The sequence below is a fragment of the Artemia franciscana genome, chromosome 5 (genome assembly GCF_032884065.1).
Source record: "Artemia franciscana chromosome 5, ASM3288406v1, whole genome shotgun sequence".
NCBI lineage: Eukaryota > Metazoa > Arthropoda > Branchiopoda > Anostraca > Artemiidae > Artemia > Artemia franciscana.
Genome location: NC_088867.1, coordinates 6,891,216 through 6,909,120, shown reverse-complemented (window position 1 = coordinate 6,909,120; position 17,905 = coordinate 6,891,216). Strand labels below are relative to the sequence as shown.

Sequence of the window (17,905 nt, the reverse complement as noted above, 5' to 3'; positions counted from 1 at the left end):
AAAATGATCTATCAAATTATATTTGTATAATGTAGTATAAAGAAGAAAAGAAGATTTAAAGCAAACCTATGAATTCCTAATTTCTTACATCCATGATTGATGTTTTGAATTCTCTGGAAAATATATTTATCTGTTACACATGAGAACGTTAGTGACATTATGTTTCATTCTATTTTGTTGTATGCGTCAGGTACATATGCAGGCTACTTAAAGCTTCAATATTAGGCCTAAGTATTTTTTAGGCACAGGCTGGTTTTTACTAACTGTTCAAATCCATGTGTGAACTCTCTGAAAAAAATATATGTTTACTCCATTTTTATATTGCTCAAATATATTGCTGCATTTTTACTTTATGGAAGGAAATGCTATAAAATTCTAAAAACTAAGTCTAGCCTACTGTAAGACATTCTAAATTAGGCCTAACCTAAATATGCTACTTCATGGCAAATATGGAGCAGTCTATATTTTTGAACTACTAATAAAATAAACATATTGCCCAGTGTCTTCATGCTCTCTCTGAATATAATAGCCTAATTGATTTATTTGCTAATTGAATTTGAAACTTATTAGCCTATGGACTCCCAAAAATGATTCCTTTTTCTCTTAGGGTATTTCAGATAAGAAATATATACCTCTACTGTTATCAACCTTGTTAAAACTGGTTTGCTGATAAATTTAATTGACAGTGACAAAATTTTGAATCAATAAACATATGGGAGATTGCCTATATGATTTAGGGGTAAAACTCTAATTAATTGACTTCTTCCTATCTTGGAAAGGGTTTAGGTTAGGAAAATGAAACTTTCAGGGATGAATCTACAGACTAAAGTATGTTCTGGGAAGGTATTTCAAAGTACCTATCTCCACTCCTTCTCCCTTTAGAGGGCCCTGAAATTTGCCTACATGACAGGTCTTTACCTATTAAAATCTTGAAAAAACAACATTTTACCTGAATATTCAGTTAAGCTGGATTTGGGATCCCTTGTCTGAGAGGACAAGGGTTCAAATCCCAGTGTACCCAATTCTTCAGTTTGGGATGGGGGTCATTGGCATGAATCTGTAAGCTTAGCCAGAGTCAACCCAGCTCTAAATGGGTACCTGGAGAAATCTTGGGAAGGTAAACAGGAAGGGTGTGTGAAAGCACAGGATGGCTGGCCCCCAACCCCCCATTGCACTTCCTGGCTGAAGGGCCAAGAAACAGAGACCAGCACTGCCAGTAAGGACTGTAAAGTCTAATCCTTTACCTTTTTTTACCTTTATTTAGTTACTAGTCACTTTTTCTTGGTCTTTAGTTCTGAAATTACAATTACTGTTATTTGAGTAGAATTTTGAGCCATATCAATGTTTTTTTTCAAAATTTAGGAAATGTATTTGCATACCCAATTGAAATTTGACAAGCATGTTTCAGAAATTGTAAAGAATGCAAATTATCATTTATTGTCTATAAGGAGAAGCTTTAGTAGGTTTAACCTTTGTAATTTCTTACTACTATACAAATCAATGGTCTGCCCTCTTCTTGAGTGTAATACTTCTGTTTGGTTTCCATTAAGTCTAACAGATGAGCATAGGATAGAAAAGGTTCAGAGAAGGGCCACTAGATTGGTCCCATACCTTCAGCACCTTTCCTATCTGCAGAGACTTTCTAGGCTTCAACTCCCATCATTAAAGTTTCATAGATGTTGCAATGACCTTGTAAATGTGTTTCCTATAATTAAAGGAGTGGATGATGTTGATCCAAATTTATTTTTTAAATTTAGCCATTATCACTCTACTCGTCAGCATGATTATAAATTATATCCCCCAAAACCACTGAAAAAAATTGGTAAATTATCTTTTGTTAGTAGAGTTGCCAGACCATGGAATGGTTTGCCTTTGGAGGTTGTTGAGGCAGAGAGTGTTCAAATTTTTATGAGTGCATTAGTAAATACACCTTTTTATTTAGATGCTTTTGTTGTGTAGTGTTGTGTTATTTAGAAGTTTTTGCTGTTTAGTTTGTCATTGCCAATTTACTTTAGATCAGTATTATGATTTTTGTTTTTGTGTTTTTGCAACAAGTATTGATGCTTACTACAATTTTTAATAATAAATAAATAAATAAATATCTTTCAAACCTTGTAAAATGGAATTGAGCAAAGTTAAGAAGCTGAAAACAATTTTGTTGTACTTCAATTAAGCAGAAAATCTATTTTGCAAGGTTTCACTTTTATAACATACATATTTTTAAAGGTCATCAAAGGTCAGGGCCCTCTAGAAGTAGAAGGAGTGGATGTAGTTGCTTCAAAATACCTTCCCAGGAGATACTTTAGTCTGTAGATTCATCTCTGAAAGTTTCATTTTCCTAACCTAACCCCTATCCGAGATAGCAAGAACTCAATTAACCAGAATTTTACCAATTTAGGTTATAGCCTATAAGGTAAGATTTATGGTAACATTTTAGTTTAGTGACTTCTTCCTATCTAGGAAAGTGGTTAGGTTAGGAAAACAAAACTTTAAGGGATGGGTCTAAAGGCTAAAGTGTGTCCTGGGAAGGTGTTTTGAAGTACCTATCTCTACTTCCTCTCCCTCTAGAGGGTCCTAACCTTTGATAACCTTTAAAAGTATGTGTTATAAAAGTGAAACCTTGCAAAATAGATGTTCTACTTGAATAAAGCACAACAAAATTGTTATCAGCTTTACAACTTAGTTCAATCCAAATTTAGGCTTATAAGGTTTTCAAGATATGCAAATACATTTCCTAAATTTTGGAAGGAAAAAAACATTGGTAAGGCTCAGAATTCTATTCAAATAACAGGTATTGCATTCCCAGAACTAAAGGCAGAGAAAAAGCAACAGGTAACTGAAAATTAAGGTAAAACTTTGTTTTATCAAAATTTTAATAGGTATAGACCTGTCATATAGGCAAATTTGTGGGCCCTCTAGAGGTAGAAGGAGTAGAGGTGGGTACTTATACTTTAGCCTGTAGAACCGTCCCTGAAAGTTTCATTTTCCTAACCTAACCCCTTTCCAAGATAGCCAAAAGTCACTAAACTAGAATTTTACCAGATTTATTTCTAAGAAATGGCTATCATAAGCCCAAATGGACATAATTTCCAATTAAGTATAAAAAAAAGAACCAAAATAAACAAACAGCAATATATTTGTTGTTAAATATATGGTAAGGTTAGAAAGGCTAAGTTAGTAGGTTAAAGTTGAAGGTAAAATTATGGCAGTTCATATAACTGACTTACCAATAAAGTGAATATACAATTTGATGTCTTTTTTTATGTTCATTACAAATATAATAATTGTTTCTACTGTAAATTCAAATTTAAGCACCTTTTGAGCTCTTAGAAATGACAAATGTTCAATGAAAGTATGGGTTATCACTTGTTTTCCACAAAATAATAGCCTACTACATTTTCTCAGTGCTAAAATTATTTACTATAAGGTTGGTTAGGTTAAAAAGGGCTTAAATTTGAATTTATGGTAGAAGCAATTATTATATTTGTAATGAACATAAAAAAGACATCAAACGGTATATTCACTTTATTGGTAAGTCAGTTATATGAACTGTCATAAGTTTACCAAATTGAATTTGTGAATAAAATGATTATTACATTCAGAAAGAGCTTAAAAAAGATATCAAGTGATTAGGTCTTTTGCTCTGTTCTTTATGATGAAGTCCATCAAAATGAACCATATAAATAAGGACAGAATGCAACACTGCTGAACTTCTGATTATATACAAAACCAGCTACTAACCATATTGCCTATCTTAATTGCAGCAACATTATTTTTCATACACATCCATACAAGGGTAGACATTCAGCTCTTTTGTCAGCTAAATCAAATGCTTTCTCATAATCTAAAGCTAGGGACTATAGAGCCTTATGACTCAGTCACTTCTCAATTATTAACTGTCCAAAGCATTGATAAGGTTTGTCATGAAATTCTCGTAATCAAACTGAAGGCTGCAGGTGTTAATGAAGGTGTTGTACAGTGGGTTATAGGCTTCCTCTCTGAAAGATCACAGAGTGTCAGAGTTTTTGATTCACAAGGAACTCCTCATTTCTCTTCTCCCACAACTATATTAAGTGGTATACCCCAGGGCACTATTCTCGGACCAACACTTTTCAACTTCTCAATGATCTACCCACCCTTTTTTCAAATCTTATTACCCTTTATGCTGATGACTCAAAACTAGTTGGAAAAGCTGCTACTCCCTCTGACCAGCAATCAATTCAAACAAATCTTGACAGTATAGGAAGATGTGCTAACAAGTTGTTCCTTACTTTTAATGTTGACAAATGCCAGGTCATCCATTTTGGCAAGCATAACAAGCATCATAAGCATTTCCTTCAAGACAACTTCCTTTCTGCTGTTTCTAATGAAAGAGATCTCAGGGTTATTGTTGATCACCAATTAAAGTTTAGAAGCCATGCTAAGTCTGTTTCATCTTCTGCAAATAAATCCCTCGGTTTCATAAAAAGAACCATCTCTAGCTGACACCCAAGAATTTTTATGAAGTTTTATAATTCACTTGTATGACCACATCTTGAGGTCAGAATGTCATTGGCAGCCCCTTTTTTCCAAAAAGATAAGAAGTTGCTTGAGGATGTCCAGCATTGTGCCACTAAGATGATTAGCAGCATGAATAAATTTCTATACAAAGAAAGACTACATCATTTGAAGCTGCTAATCCTGACATACCAAAGGAAAAGAGGTGATATGGTTTTAACCAAGAAAATCCTTTCTAAGAATACTCTTCACAGTCTCTTTACACAGCCCTTGCATTCTGGTACTAGAAGACATTCAATGAAAGCTCCCCATGCAGCATTCCATGACTAGACATAGAAGTCATTTCTCCAGCCAAAGACTCATCAATCTGTGGAATCAACTGTCTGAGGAAACAGTTTCTGCAACTTCAACCAACACATTCTCATGCAGGAGTTTCTTTACAATTGGGAAGCTGTAGAGCCCTCCACAAGAGTCTAGATCAACAGCCACAATCTACACCAAACAAATTTTTTTTCATCATTGGAGCATCACAAGGATGGAAAATTCAAATATAATTTAAGGTGATCTATGATAACTCTTATTAGACATAGAGATGCTGTACATTAAGTTTTAGTTAAAATAACAGTATGGTTTTAGGAAGAGGACAGGATGTGTCAGCCAAATTTTCACTCTTAGACCAATTAATATAGATTGTACCTTAAATCATAGGTTAAAGTGATAATTATAGTCTTATTTGAGAGTTCGCTTGGTAAACACCTTATTTTGGATATAACCTATTAATACAGTGAGCTCAAGCTGGTCTGATTTCCCTATAGACATTTATTAAAACATCATTCATAATCAGATTATTTTCATTTGTTGGCTTATTGATAGTTTTGGTATTTGAGTGCAAATTCCCTTGGGACTTAGTGATTTATTAAGCAAAGAGATTTTCGTACAAGGACTTAAGAACTTGAATATATTTCAATGACATATTATCTGCAATAGCCATGTTGGAGAAATTAGTTTGGAATGCGATTTTGAACTTTTTAAATCGTGCTCGAAAAGCTGGAAATAAGAGTGATGAGATAAGTCGTAAAGCATGCGAGTTTTTTACAAAGGACAATATAATCAAGGCTAAGGAGATACTGTGGTCTTCGGCTCACTACACCAATAGAGTGTCAATTAAAAAAAGTGCCGAAGACAATATTAACGAAATGTTAAAGGTACTTGAACTTTGTGAGCAACGTAACGTTGAGCTGCCAGTCTTTGTGATAGTTGAACCTGACGAAGTCCCTATCTGTCCTGGTGAGATAGCTGCAGTAATCACCAGAAAAGTTACAGAAGTTTGTAATAAGCTAGACAATTTCATGAATAAGGACCCTCCCGCCCCCTCGATTGTTCCTACAGTTACTGAAACAAAGCCCTCATATGCAGTGGTACTCAAGAATTTGCCCTCTGACCTCACGAAGTCCGATTTGAGGAAAGACTTTTTGCAAAAAATGTGTGGCAGAGAGTGCTCTAAAATTGTCGAAGTTCAGCCCAGAAAAGATAATTGGCGAGTTGTTACAGCTAGCAAGGCTGATGCAGAAACTCTTGTCGGGGTCTTTCAGAACGGTGATAAATCTCTTTCTGCAACAATCAGGAGCCCCTCTCACCTCGGTATTGCTCGATTTGTCCCCAGCAATACAAATGACGATGAACTTCGCGCACTGATTCCTAAATGTGTCAGTTCAAGACAGATTGGCAACACCCACTCGTTTCGATTGAAATTTGAAACCAAAGTTGATCTTATGAATGCCATATAGATTATGAGAGGATCAAAGTGGCTGAGTATCTCTCCCTCCCGGTAAGATGTTTCAAGTGTCAAGCTTACGGACATATATCCAGTAGCTGCAAAAATGAAGCTATTTGCGCAGTCTGCAGTGACCATGGTCATTCAAGCTCCAAAACATCTCCTTGTCAAAGGCCCAAGAAGTGTGCATTGTGCAAATCACAGGATCATCCCTGTTACAGCTTCAAATGTCCAGTCGCCCAAGGACTTTTAAGTAAAGTTAAGTCAGCATAATGGCTCGAGCCTTAAGTCTCTTATCATGGAATATCAATGGCATAGTGGTTGACAAAGGCCTAGTCCTCTCTGAACTTTTAAGTACAAATGAAATAATTTTTCTGCAAGAACATTTTTTGTCTCATGAAAGGAAAAATTTACTCAGCATTTCACAGAATTCTTATCTCTTATTTCACCCAGCGAAAATGAATAAGAGCCATGGCCGACCTTCAGGCGGATTAGCTATTATTTCACAATTTCCCGTCAATCTCCTTGAGTTGAATGACCATTTCATTGCTGCCGAATTTTCGGGCCTAATCTATATAAACGTTTACCTGCCAACTAATTACTGCTCTTCGCAATCAGAGAATAAATTCATAAATGCTTGCAAAAAGCTAGCGAGTTTTGTGAAGGGAGTTTCAAAGCATCCAAATGCTCAAGTTTTGATTGCGGGAGACTTCAATTGTGACTTAACAGACAGTTCATCGCCTAGAACCCAACTCCTTCTGAATTCCCTCCCCCCTTCCTACTCAGTTGCTGACAAAACAGAAACTTTCACGTTTATTGGTGTCCTGTCAGCAACTTCTAACCTTGATCATTTTATTGCATCTTTCCCCTGTGAAACTGTTGAGGTAATTTGTGATGGCTTTTATTTGGATCACCTTCCAATAAAGTTGAAAATAAATGCTTCATTTCATGCCCCTAAACAGCCAGATAAAAAGTGGTTTTATATAAAAGACTGGAAAGAAGTTAACCGCGAGATGTTTCGTTTTGAATGTGACAGAATATTAAATAAAATAAAGGTGCCCTTTCATTTGTTGTGCACGCGCTCTGGCCTTAGTGAAAAAGAAATAGCCATCGGACTTACCACCTATCTAGCTGAAATTAACCATGCATTAAAGTGTGCTGAAGCTTCAGCTGTCCCGTGCAAGCGTATTAGGAAAGGCTCTCAAGTTCAGGGTTGGTCAAAAAACCCTTCCCTTATTTCTGCGTGCGAGTCTTCTAAAATTTGGCTGAATATTTGGAGGGATTGTGGCAGGCCTAAGTCTGGGACTATAAATGGTCTGTGGCTACGTTCTAAACGTTTTTTTGCTAAAGTGTTAAGAAAACATAAGGTTGATCTTATTGAGAAAAACGCTCATAAAATTGCAGAGAACCCTTCGAAGCTCTGGAAAAAATTTGAACGCCCTTGTGAACACATTAGTGCAAATAATATTCCTGAGCCTGAGTGGATAAATTATTATAAGCATGAGTTTTCTTCTCCCGATCCTGCTCTTGAGTCAAAATTTGAAAAAGAATTAAGTGCTTGTCTGAAGAAACACGAACCCTCGACATTTATTATTAAGCCAAGTGATGTATCGTTTTATTGTCAAAAACTAAAGAAAAGAAATTCTGCAGGAGTTGATGGAATTACTGCCAGACATTTTGATTATGCAAGTGCTCTTCTTTTTAATCATTTATCTCTACTTTTTCAAATGTCTATTGAAAACGGAGTTGTTCCTTATCAATTTACAGTTGGTCAAATAACCCCTATCCCGAAAAAAGGCAAAAAGGATTTTACTTCGTGTGATTCGTTCCGACCTATAACAGTTTCTTGTACTATTTTTAAATTGTTTGAGTCAGTTATTTTGGATGAAATTGTTTCTAAATGTTATGTCCCACCCCACCAGTTTGGTTACCAAAAAGGTATCAGCTGGGAGCATGCCCTTTTTGCTTTAATGAATGTTCTTGCTGATGCAGAAAGAAGTAGATCCCATATTATCCTTTGTGCTTTAGATGTTGCTCGTGCTTTCGACTCTTGTATTTTTTCCCAAGTTTTATTTGAAGCATATAAAAGAGGGGTAAATTTTTATATAGTGAAGTGCCTTCTGTATATGTACCATCACCTTAAGGCGAAGTTAAAGGGGGGATCTTCCCTTTTTAATATTTTGAAAGGAGTCCGTCAAGGTGGCCTTACCTCACCTTCTTTATTTAATAACTCTGTTTTAAATGCCCAAAATTCTGTTAATTTTAGTTGTATTCACTGTGGATTTAACTTGTCTTTAATAACTTTTGCAGATGACGTTTTGAATCTAAGCTGTACTTTTAGTGGATGTGAAAACGCGTTTAATCAGCTTTATAATGAATATAAAAATATTGGGCTTTCTTTCAATGTTGATAAAACTGCTGTTGTAGCTTTCAATTTTAAAGAGACAAATGGCCCTATTTTTTTATCTTTAGCTAATGTTCATGTCCCCCTTTCTCAAAAATTAGTTTACCTTGGAATGCCTATTGGAAAAAATATGAAAGAAACTGTGAATTTATCCCTTGAACTTTTGAAGAAAAAACTGAGAATTGCTTATGCTTCAATTGCATCTAATATTAAACATATTGATAAATTAAATCTTGCGAAAATTTATAATAGCCTAGTTGTACCTCATCTCCTTTCTCTTTGTCCGGTTTGGCAGTTTTTTAGTGAACCTCAGAAACTATCTGTTCGTAGAGTATATTTTCGTTATGCTAAATTCCTTCTCAGTTACCCTCCTTGGACTAGTTTCCGCCTAGTTTCTCCTACATCTATTATTGATAAAAGGCTTCATGATTTTCGTTCTTCTATGTCGATAGTGTCTCACCCATGGTCAGCATTACTTATTTAATTGTTTGATTGTGTTGATTTGTGTTTATTTGTACCTTTTTTTTCTCTTATTACTCCATCTTAAGGGCGTTCCGCCCTCTTTTTGTAGATGGGTTATAAATAAATTGAATTGAATTATACTGACATGGAAGGATTGCTCCTTATGGAGTGCCTGCCAGTGTTTAAGTATCATTTTACTAAATAATTTGCTTCCTACAGATACCAAGTTAAGCTTTCTATAGTTATCACACTCACTTCTATTGCCTTTCTTATAGAGGGGCTTAATGGAAGTTTTCCTAAAAGGGCTAGATATTTCCTTTTTCAAAGATCATATTTGTAATCTTCTGTAATTAAACCTCTAAATTCATAACCACCATATTTGGAAAAAAAAACAAACTCATTTACCACACTATCAGCACCTTGGGACTTATTATTTTTGATCTTTCTAGCACTGTCCCCAGTACTTATTTGCAAAATAAATCTTTCTTCCCTTCCAAAGTCTCACAAACCTTTTTGTTCTTTTCTATACTATTTTCTGTAACTTTGTCATGTTTAGCACAGTCTCAAAATATTCTGTCCTCCTCTCTTTAACTCCTGTTTTATTGCTAATTGTGGCCCAATTCCTATCTTTAACTAGTATAAGTCCAGATTGATTGTTTGATCTCAATTTTTTAACATGCCAGTATAACATTTTACTATGATGTTGTCTGGCTATATTTTTCAGAGATTCAGCATTTTTATCTGTAGTCTCCACTTCACACCTTTATAATTCGTATTTTAATGCTTTCTAAACTTTCCCTGCATTCCTGTTATTTTCAAAATGTCTACCCCTCAAATATTTCTTTTATAAGCACCCTCCTCTCTACTAAACTCAAGGCATTTTCACTGATATTTGAAACTGTGTTTCCAACTTTGTTCCCATAGACACCATCAGCAGCTTCACAAACTATTTTCCTAAAATTATTCCATCTATCTTCTACTTTGTCAGATTTTTAAATCCCCAGTTTAGTATCCAAATGTTCCTGGAAAGTTTCTCTCAAATTCTCATTCTGGAGTCAACCAGCATTGTTACTTCCTAGAAGGTAGTTACTCTCCCGAAGTTTCAGCTTTAAATTAACCTAAACACTACTAGATAGTGATCTTTACTTTAAACATCAATAAAGTTACTCCTATATACCCCAGTATCTTGTATTGATCCTGCCAGTCTTTAGTTTGTAATAACATAATCAATGAGGTTACCTGTGTTACCATCATGTGAATGTCATGTTAACTTATGGGCTATTTTGTGACAAATTACTGTATTGTGTATAACTTGATTGTTATCTTTTCCTACACCAAATGTACCTATGCTAGGATATTATCTATTCCTATATTTACTTTCCTAAGCATTAAAATTTCTAATAAAAATGTCACATTTTTACCTGCCAAATATGCTGATTGCTTACTTTGCAAATTTCATTTTGAGCCATTAAGGGACTTTTAAAAATAAAAAGAATCATTACTTGTTATTTATATGTAAATTATAACACTGCTATTGATGCTCAGTGATCGCCTGAGCAAGTGATTCTCAGGACCTTCATTATGCCTAAAAGATCCAAAATTTGTAGAAGATTAGATTAATTTGCTTGCTTAGCTGAAAGATTAACATTTGCTCAATTTGCCTCTAAATGTTCTCTCTGCCAATTGTCTTACCACTACCCTCTTGTGAACTAGTTTTTTATTCTGTCATCATAATCTATATTTGCTGAATTATAAGAACTTCTTTGAGTTTGACTATGAATCAGCTCCTCTCCTCTTGCCTGATTCCTGGATATAATGTAATGCATCAATTGGCTGTAAAAGACATGTTTTTGACTTTAGATACTAGAAAATCTGACAATATAAATCATTGTTTCTGTAAGGTCAAATCTCAAAAATTGTTTAAACAGTAACTGATGTCATCTTTTCTTTCAATTTCTTTTTCAGTACTCTCACATATTCCTTGATTGATTTTGCATTTATTTTACCTGTAATCCATTGCTGGGTCAAATTTGGAACAGTCTGGTTCGTTTGACTTACCCCAGCTTTGGGGTAAATGTAACTTTACCTTAAGAAAGATCTTTGGGAAACTATTTTTCCATAAAGAAATAATTTGAACCTGGCACACTTATTTTCTGCCATCATAGTGTAACTCCGACAGCATTAGACATACCCAATAGGCAAACATTACAAGTATCTTGGTCAAGGTTTAAAAAATTGTTGAATATGTTAAATTGGTTTATTGAAAAACAAGACAAGAGCTAAGAGCTCATATGGCACTTGTGACAAAGTTGGAAGAGCCAAGAGCTCATATGGTATGAACTCTAGCAAAATTCAAAGAATCAATAGATTGCTTTAAAAGGAAAATCAGAGGCTTAATGCTGGTCAGGATTTAAAATAAGAGCTCTGAGTCACAATGTCCTTCTAAATATCAAAATTCATTAAATCCAATCACCCACTTGTAAGTTATGAATACCTAATTTTTTCTAATTTTTCCTCTCCCTTTAGCCCCCCAGATGGTCGACTCTTGGAAAACGACTTTATCAAGTCAATTTGTGCAGCTCCCTGACACACCTACCAATTTTCATTGTCCTAGCACGTCCAGAAGCCCCAAACTCGCCAAATCACTAAACCCCTCCCCCCAACTCCCCCAAAGAGAGCAAATCCAGTACGGTTACGTCAATCATGTGTCAAGGACATTTGCTTATTCTATCCACCAAGCTTCATCCCAATTCCTCCACTCCAAGTGTTTTACAAGATTACCCCCTCCAACTCCCCCCAATGTCAAAAGTTCTGGTTGGGATTTGAAATAAGAGCTCTGAGACACGAGTTCCTTCTAAATATCAGATTTCATTAAGATCCGATTACCTATTTGTAATATAAATATACCCCAATTTTCATGTTTTCCAAGAGTTCTGGTTTCCCCCTCCAACTCCCCCCAATGTCACAGGATCTGTTCGGAATTTTAAATTAGAGCTTCAAAGCACAAGATCCTTCTAAGTATCAAATTTCATTAAGATCTGGTCACCCTTTTGTAAGTTACAAATACCTCAATTTTCAAAATTACCCCCTCCCCCAACTCCACCAAAGAGAGCAGATCCGGTCCGGTTATGTCAGTCACGTATCTTAGACAGGTTTTTATTCTTCCCATGCAGTTTCATCCTGATCTCTCTGCTTTAAGTATTTTCTAAGATTTCTGCCCCCCCCCCCCCCAACTGCCTCCACCACCCAATGACGCTGGATCCGGTTGAGATTAAAATTAAGAGATCTGAGTTACGAGGTCCTTTTAAATATGATGTTTCATTAAGATCCGATCACTCCTTCATAAGTGAAAAATATGTCATTTTTTCTAATGTTTCAGAACTACCCCCTCCCCCAATAGTTTGTTCCAATCCCGTTCCAATTATGTAAATCACTTGTCTAACACTTCTGCTTATTTTTTGCACTAAGTTTCATCTCGATCCCTCCAATCTAAGCATTTTCCGTGATGTTAGATTTCCTCACCCCAAACTCCCCCAATTTCACCAGATCCGGTCGGGATTTAAAATAAGAGCTTTGAGACATGATATCCTTCTAAATATCAAATTTCATTGAGATTCCATCACCCATTTGTAAGTTAAAAATACCTCATTTTTTCTAATTTTTCAGAATTAACCACCCCCCCCCCCCAACTACCCCAAAGAGAGCAGATCCGTTCCAGTTATGTTAATAGGACTTTGTCTTATTTTTCCCACCAAGCTTCATCTCAATCCCTCCACTCTTAAGTGTTTTCCAAGATCTTAGGTTTCCCCCTCCCAACTCCCCCCAATGTCATCAGATCCAGTCAGGATTTAGAATAAGAGCTCTGAGACACAATATCCTTCTAAATATCAAATTTTATTGAGATCTGATCACCCATTCGTAAGTTAAAAATACTTCATTTTTTCTAACTTTTCAGAATTAACCCCTCCCCCCAACTACCCCAAAGAGAGCGGATCCGTTCCGGTTATGTCAATCATATATATATATATATATATATATATATATATATATATATATATATATATATATATATATATATATATATATATATATATAATATTATATATATATATATATATATATATATATATATATATAGGACTTGTGCTTATTTTCCCCACCAAGTTTCATCCTGATCCTTCCACTCTAAGTGTTTTCCAAGATTTTAGGTTTCCCCCTCCCAACTCCCCCCTAGTGTCACCAGATCCGGTCAGGATTTAAAATAACAGCTCTGAGACACGATATCCTTCCAAACATCAAATTTCATTAAGATCTGATCAACCATTTGTAAGTTAAAAATACTTCAGTTTTTCTATTTTTTCCGAATTAACAGGCCCCCACTCTCCCCCAGATGGTCAATTCGGGAAAACGACTATTTCTAATTTAATCTGGTCTGGTCTCTGATACGCCTGCCAAATTTCATCATCCTTAGGCCCCTGGAAGTGCTGAAAGTAGAAAAATCAGGACCGACAGACAGACAGACTGACAGAATTTGCAATTGCTATATGTTGCTTGGTTAATACCAAGTGCCATAAAAAATAAAAAGAACAAAATATTACACAAAATAAGGTTTAACTTCAGGTAAGAAAAAACAACATAGCTGAGGTATATGTTTAAGTACAGAAAGATTTACTGATGCTTGCTAGTAATCCCCTTATACAGCACAATAAACTGATTAATTTAAGGTGTTTATTAATAACAGCATAGCTCCAATTTGATGACAAAACCTGTGAAAATTATTTTCTCCTTCTTTGGTCAATGGAATGATTAGGTGACCAGGATCAGATAATTAAAAAATACAAACTTAGATTTCTGTATGTCAAGAAAGTATAGAACCCTTCCTATGTTACAACCAAGTTTATCATCCCTGGCATAATATTTAACTGTATAGTGCTTTTTATTCATGGGAAGTATCTTTTGCTTACAAGGTATGTTCTTGCAATCACTATAACTTTCTTGAATAGTATCTGCAATGCTCTGACAAGCATGATCAGAGCAAAGTTTAAGGCATAGCCTAATTTGCTTTTATTTATTTATTTTCCCTCACACAAAGAACATTTCTGCTCAACTCCATGCCATTGCTGTTCTAATTTTGCCTTTTGATACCAGATTTTTCATTTCTACTCTGTGTTTTCTTTTGATTTGTTCATTCTTGCCTCTCTTGTGACTTCTTTCTTTTCTTCTATTCCTGGAATTGATGGTAAATTTGGCTGCTTGATTGTGTCAGCAAGTATATTAATGAAATATTTTGATTGGTTGCCAAACAACTCCCATGCACTAACTTTACAAAAAATAGCAAATTTTTCTGTAATTTAGATTAATAATACTTTCAGTTCTATGAACATGTGTCCAATATAGCTTGGTAAGTAGCCTACATATTTTAAGGTAATCATATTGAATAAAAAAAACTTGAAAAGTTTTATTCTAGAATAAAACGTCAAAATTTGAATCAGAAAAGTGAATAGGGTACCAGGCTTCCAAAGGTTATGTAATACATTAAAAGTCCCACTTTAGTAATTGTGAGCTTTTAAACTCTACATGGCTCATTGGAGACCAAGTATCTAAGATCATTCCTCTTTCTTTTAGCTATACAACAATATACTCAACAATAAAGCATTTAATAACGTTGACGTTTTTCTAAGTCTCCCTAATGCCAGGAATATCAAAGCTAACTATATATTTTTGTGGGTTATATGTCTTATACGAGTTTAAAAAAAAGTTTTTTTCAACCAAAAGTAGGGAGCAATATTAAAAATCACAACAAACAGAAATTATTCCATTTCTGTTAAGTCAAACACATCGATTTTTGTTAACCTTAGTTGCAAAACACCTTTGGTCCTTAGTTTCATAGATTATGAGCAAGCATTCAATTCTGTTGATAGGAAAGCTTTAGCAAAAGTCTTATCCTTGTATGGTATACCAAACAAATACATCAAAGTGATAAGTCCTATGTACAAGAATAACACTGCTATGGTTAAGGTAGGAAATGAGGCTAGCAGCTGGTTTTGTGTTAAATCAGCAGTTAAGCAGGGCTGTGTTCTATCCCCCTTAATATGGATCATTTTGATTGACTTTATCTTAAGGAGCACAGAAAAGGCAATGGGAGATGACGGAATCAAATGGGGATGAAAAACTCTCCTGGACGTAGATTATGCTGATGATTTAAGCATCCTAGATGAAAGTGTGAGCAAAATGAAAGATATTTTAGAGATTTTGCAAGTTCGGGGAGGTAGAAAGGTTTGAAAATTAATGTTAAGAAGACTAAGTCACTAAGGATAAGAGAGGAATAAGAGAAGATGAGAAAGTGACATTGGGTAGCAAAAAGGTTGATCAGGTTGGCAGCTCCACTTACCTTGGTAGTATTGTTAATGCAGATGGTGGCTAGGGTATATTATGCAGACGAAGGATGACTGCCAAAGACTGTCCTTTTCAGCCAACCGTCTATGGCTAAACGGACAGCAGGTCTTCCTTGTCTAAAATGGGAGGACATCATAAAGAAAGATTTTAAGAAAATGGGAACTTCCTGAAGGGTGTTAAGAAGGAGTCTTAGAATAGATTGGGATGGAGGAATAGTGTGCAAAGCTGTGTTGGCCTCAGGTGGTTTGGTGCTGTGGTGAGTTGTTATTAGTTTTAGTACTGTTCGTTTTGAGTTTTAGTGTTGCTCTTTACTTTCATTAAAAAAAATGTTTTATTTATTTAATTTCTGATCTTTTTTCAAGTAATGCTGTTGAATCTGACTCAGTTTCTATGAAAAATTCCTTCCCCTCAAGGGAAACTCCTCTCTGGAAAGTTCCTTCCACATAAAATACACTCTCCCTCCATAAAATTCCTTCTGAACAATTCCATCCTTGCTGTAAATCTCCACTCCATCAAATTTCTTGCAGAAGATTCAGCCAGAAAAATTCCTCTTAGTACACTTTCATTTGAAAAAAGTTTCTAATCGTTTTCCCAATCATTCCAGAAACCTCCCTTCTGTCGAAGTTTTTTCCTGGAAGTTTCCCCTGTGTAAAATTTCCCCCTGGAAAATTCACATATGGGAAATTCCTTCCATACGGAAAAATTTCCTGGTGGTAACCCACCCCAAGCGCTAAATCATCCCTGAAAAATATCCAAATACTTCCCAATAACAAATACTATATGTAAACAGTGGGCCAATTTTATAGCTTAAGGATCTATTCTCAAGGGTTGGGACAAGGGGGGAGTCAAGTTATCTTAAACAGCATAGTTTTTTTAGACTTTTCAACTATACTGAACAAAATATCTATCTCAAAATTTAAATAGGAGGGTATTGGGAAAAAAAGGGCATGGGAGAAGGGGAGGGGCTAGTGGCCTCCAATCTTTTTGGCCACTTAAAAAGGGCACTAGAACCTAGTTTCTATTCAAATGAGCCCTCTCTTGATGCCTCAGAACCATTGCAGATAGGAGTTTGAAACCTTTACAGCATAGTTCTCTGATATGCTGAATCTGATTGTGTAATTTTCATTGAGATTCTTCGAATTTTAGGGGGTGTTCTCTCCCTTTTTCAAAAATCTGGATTTTTTTCTGGCTTGTAGACTTTTATGTTTTACACTAGGCTTAATGAATCTTATATATTTGGAATAAGCATAATAAGCTGATTCTTCTGATATACTTATTTATATTGGATTCTATTTTTTACAGTTTTGTTTACTGTTGAGCCATGTTGCTCCTTGCTTGCAGTTTGTTACCACAAGCTGTTTGAAAAAGGAAGCACAGGAGGCCTCTATACGAAAAATGAAATTCCGTGTTGTTCAAGTTCGAGGACTTTAATACATATTTTACTTCTTTTTTTTTTGTAAAAAAAGCACGTGGAATCCTAATGGGTACCTTTTGGCTTGCAACTGCAATTTTTCACATTCATAATACCCTTAATACATTCATAATACTGTGCACACAATACAATATTCATAATACATTTCATGACATAATACCTATTTTGATTGGCTCATGAGATGTGCAAGTACTCGAGCTGCCTTATCCCAGTAATTTAAGGCCTACATGCCAGCTGGTACCAACACGGCTCTTCCTGCTTGTTTTAGCTCTCTTCTGCACAAGGTAACAATACACATAATCAACAATTTTTCCCCTTGAAAAAAGAAAAAAAACATTAAAAAGATAAATAGTCACTGATTAACCTTCACAGAAGAGGTCATCAACATCAGAGCTCTTTTTTTCTAATATCAGTTACCTGTCTATAAAATGGTTTTTCAATGGAAGGTGGCCTACTTATTTATCAAGAGTAGAAACTTGATAAACCAAGCTAATTGTTGTTGGTATGCATTTGGATAATCAGAAATCCAGATGATCAAATATATGGGAGACCAGTTTTTACACATCATAGCACAATATCATTGGTAATTATTGAAAATTACCAAAATAAAATAATACCAAAAATTAATGCTATTGAAAAACTACCAAAACATAAAATAAATAGTTTTAAATGCTGTATTTGTCAATATGCTTCTAAATTAGTTTTTTCACTTTTTTTGACATTTACTCCTGTCTTCACAATCTATTTTGCAAATATCCTTCAAAGTTAATTCAACATTATTCTTAATATTGCTTATTGTAGATTATCTACATCATACTTATCAACTAACTTACAAAAGGTGCCTCCTTTTTTAATGAATCAAGGCTTCGAGTAGACTAGCATGGAGGAGAAGCTTGAGTAGTTGTGCGGCCTGCAGGTGGCTTGGCGCTGCAGTGAGTTG

The 17,905-nt window shown here is 35.1% G+C and overlaps 1 protein-coding gene across 1 annotated transcript in view; it reads left to right on the top strand.

Moving 5' to 3' along the window:
- LOC136026933 (protein son of sevenless-like) overlaps positions 1-17,905 on the top strand; it is a 41,202-nt gene continuing 23,297 nt past the window's right edge. The window contains exon 1 of the mRNA XM_065703777.1: positions 1-147. The gene's annotated coding sequence lies outside the window, so the exon portion shown is untranslated. The remainder of the gene's footprint in view (positions 148-17,905) is intronic.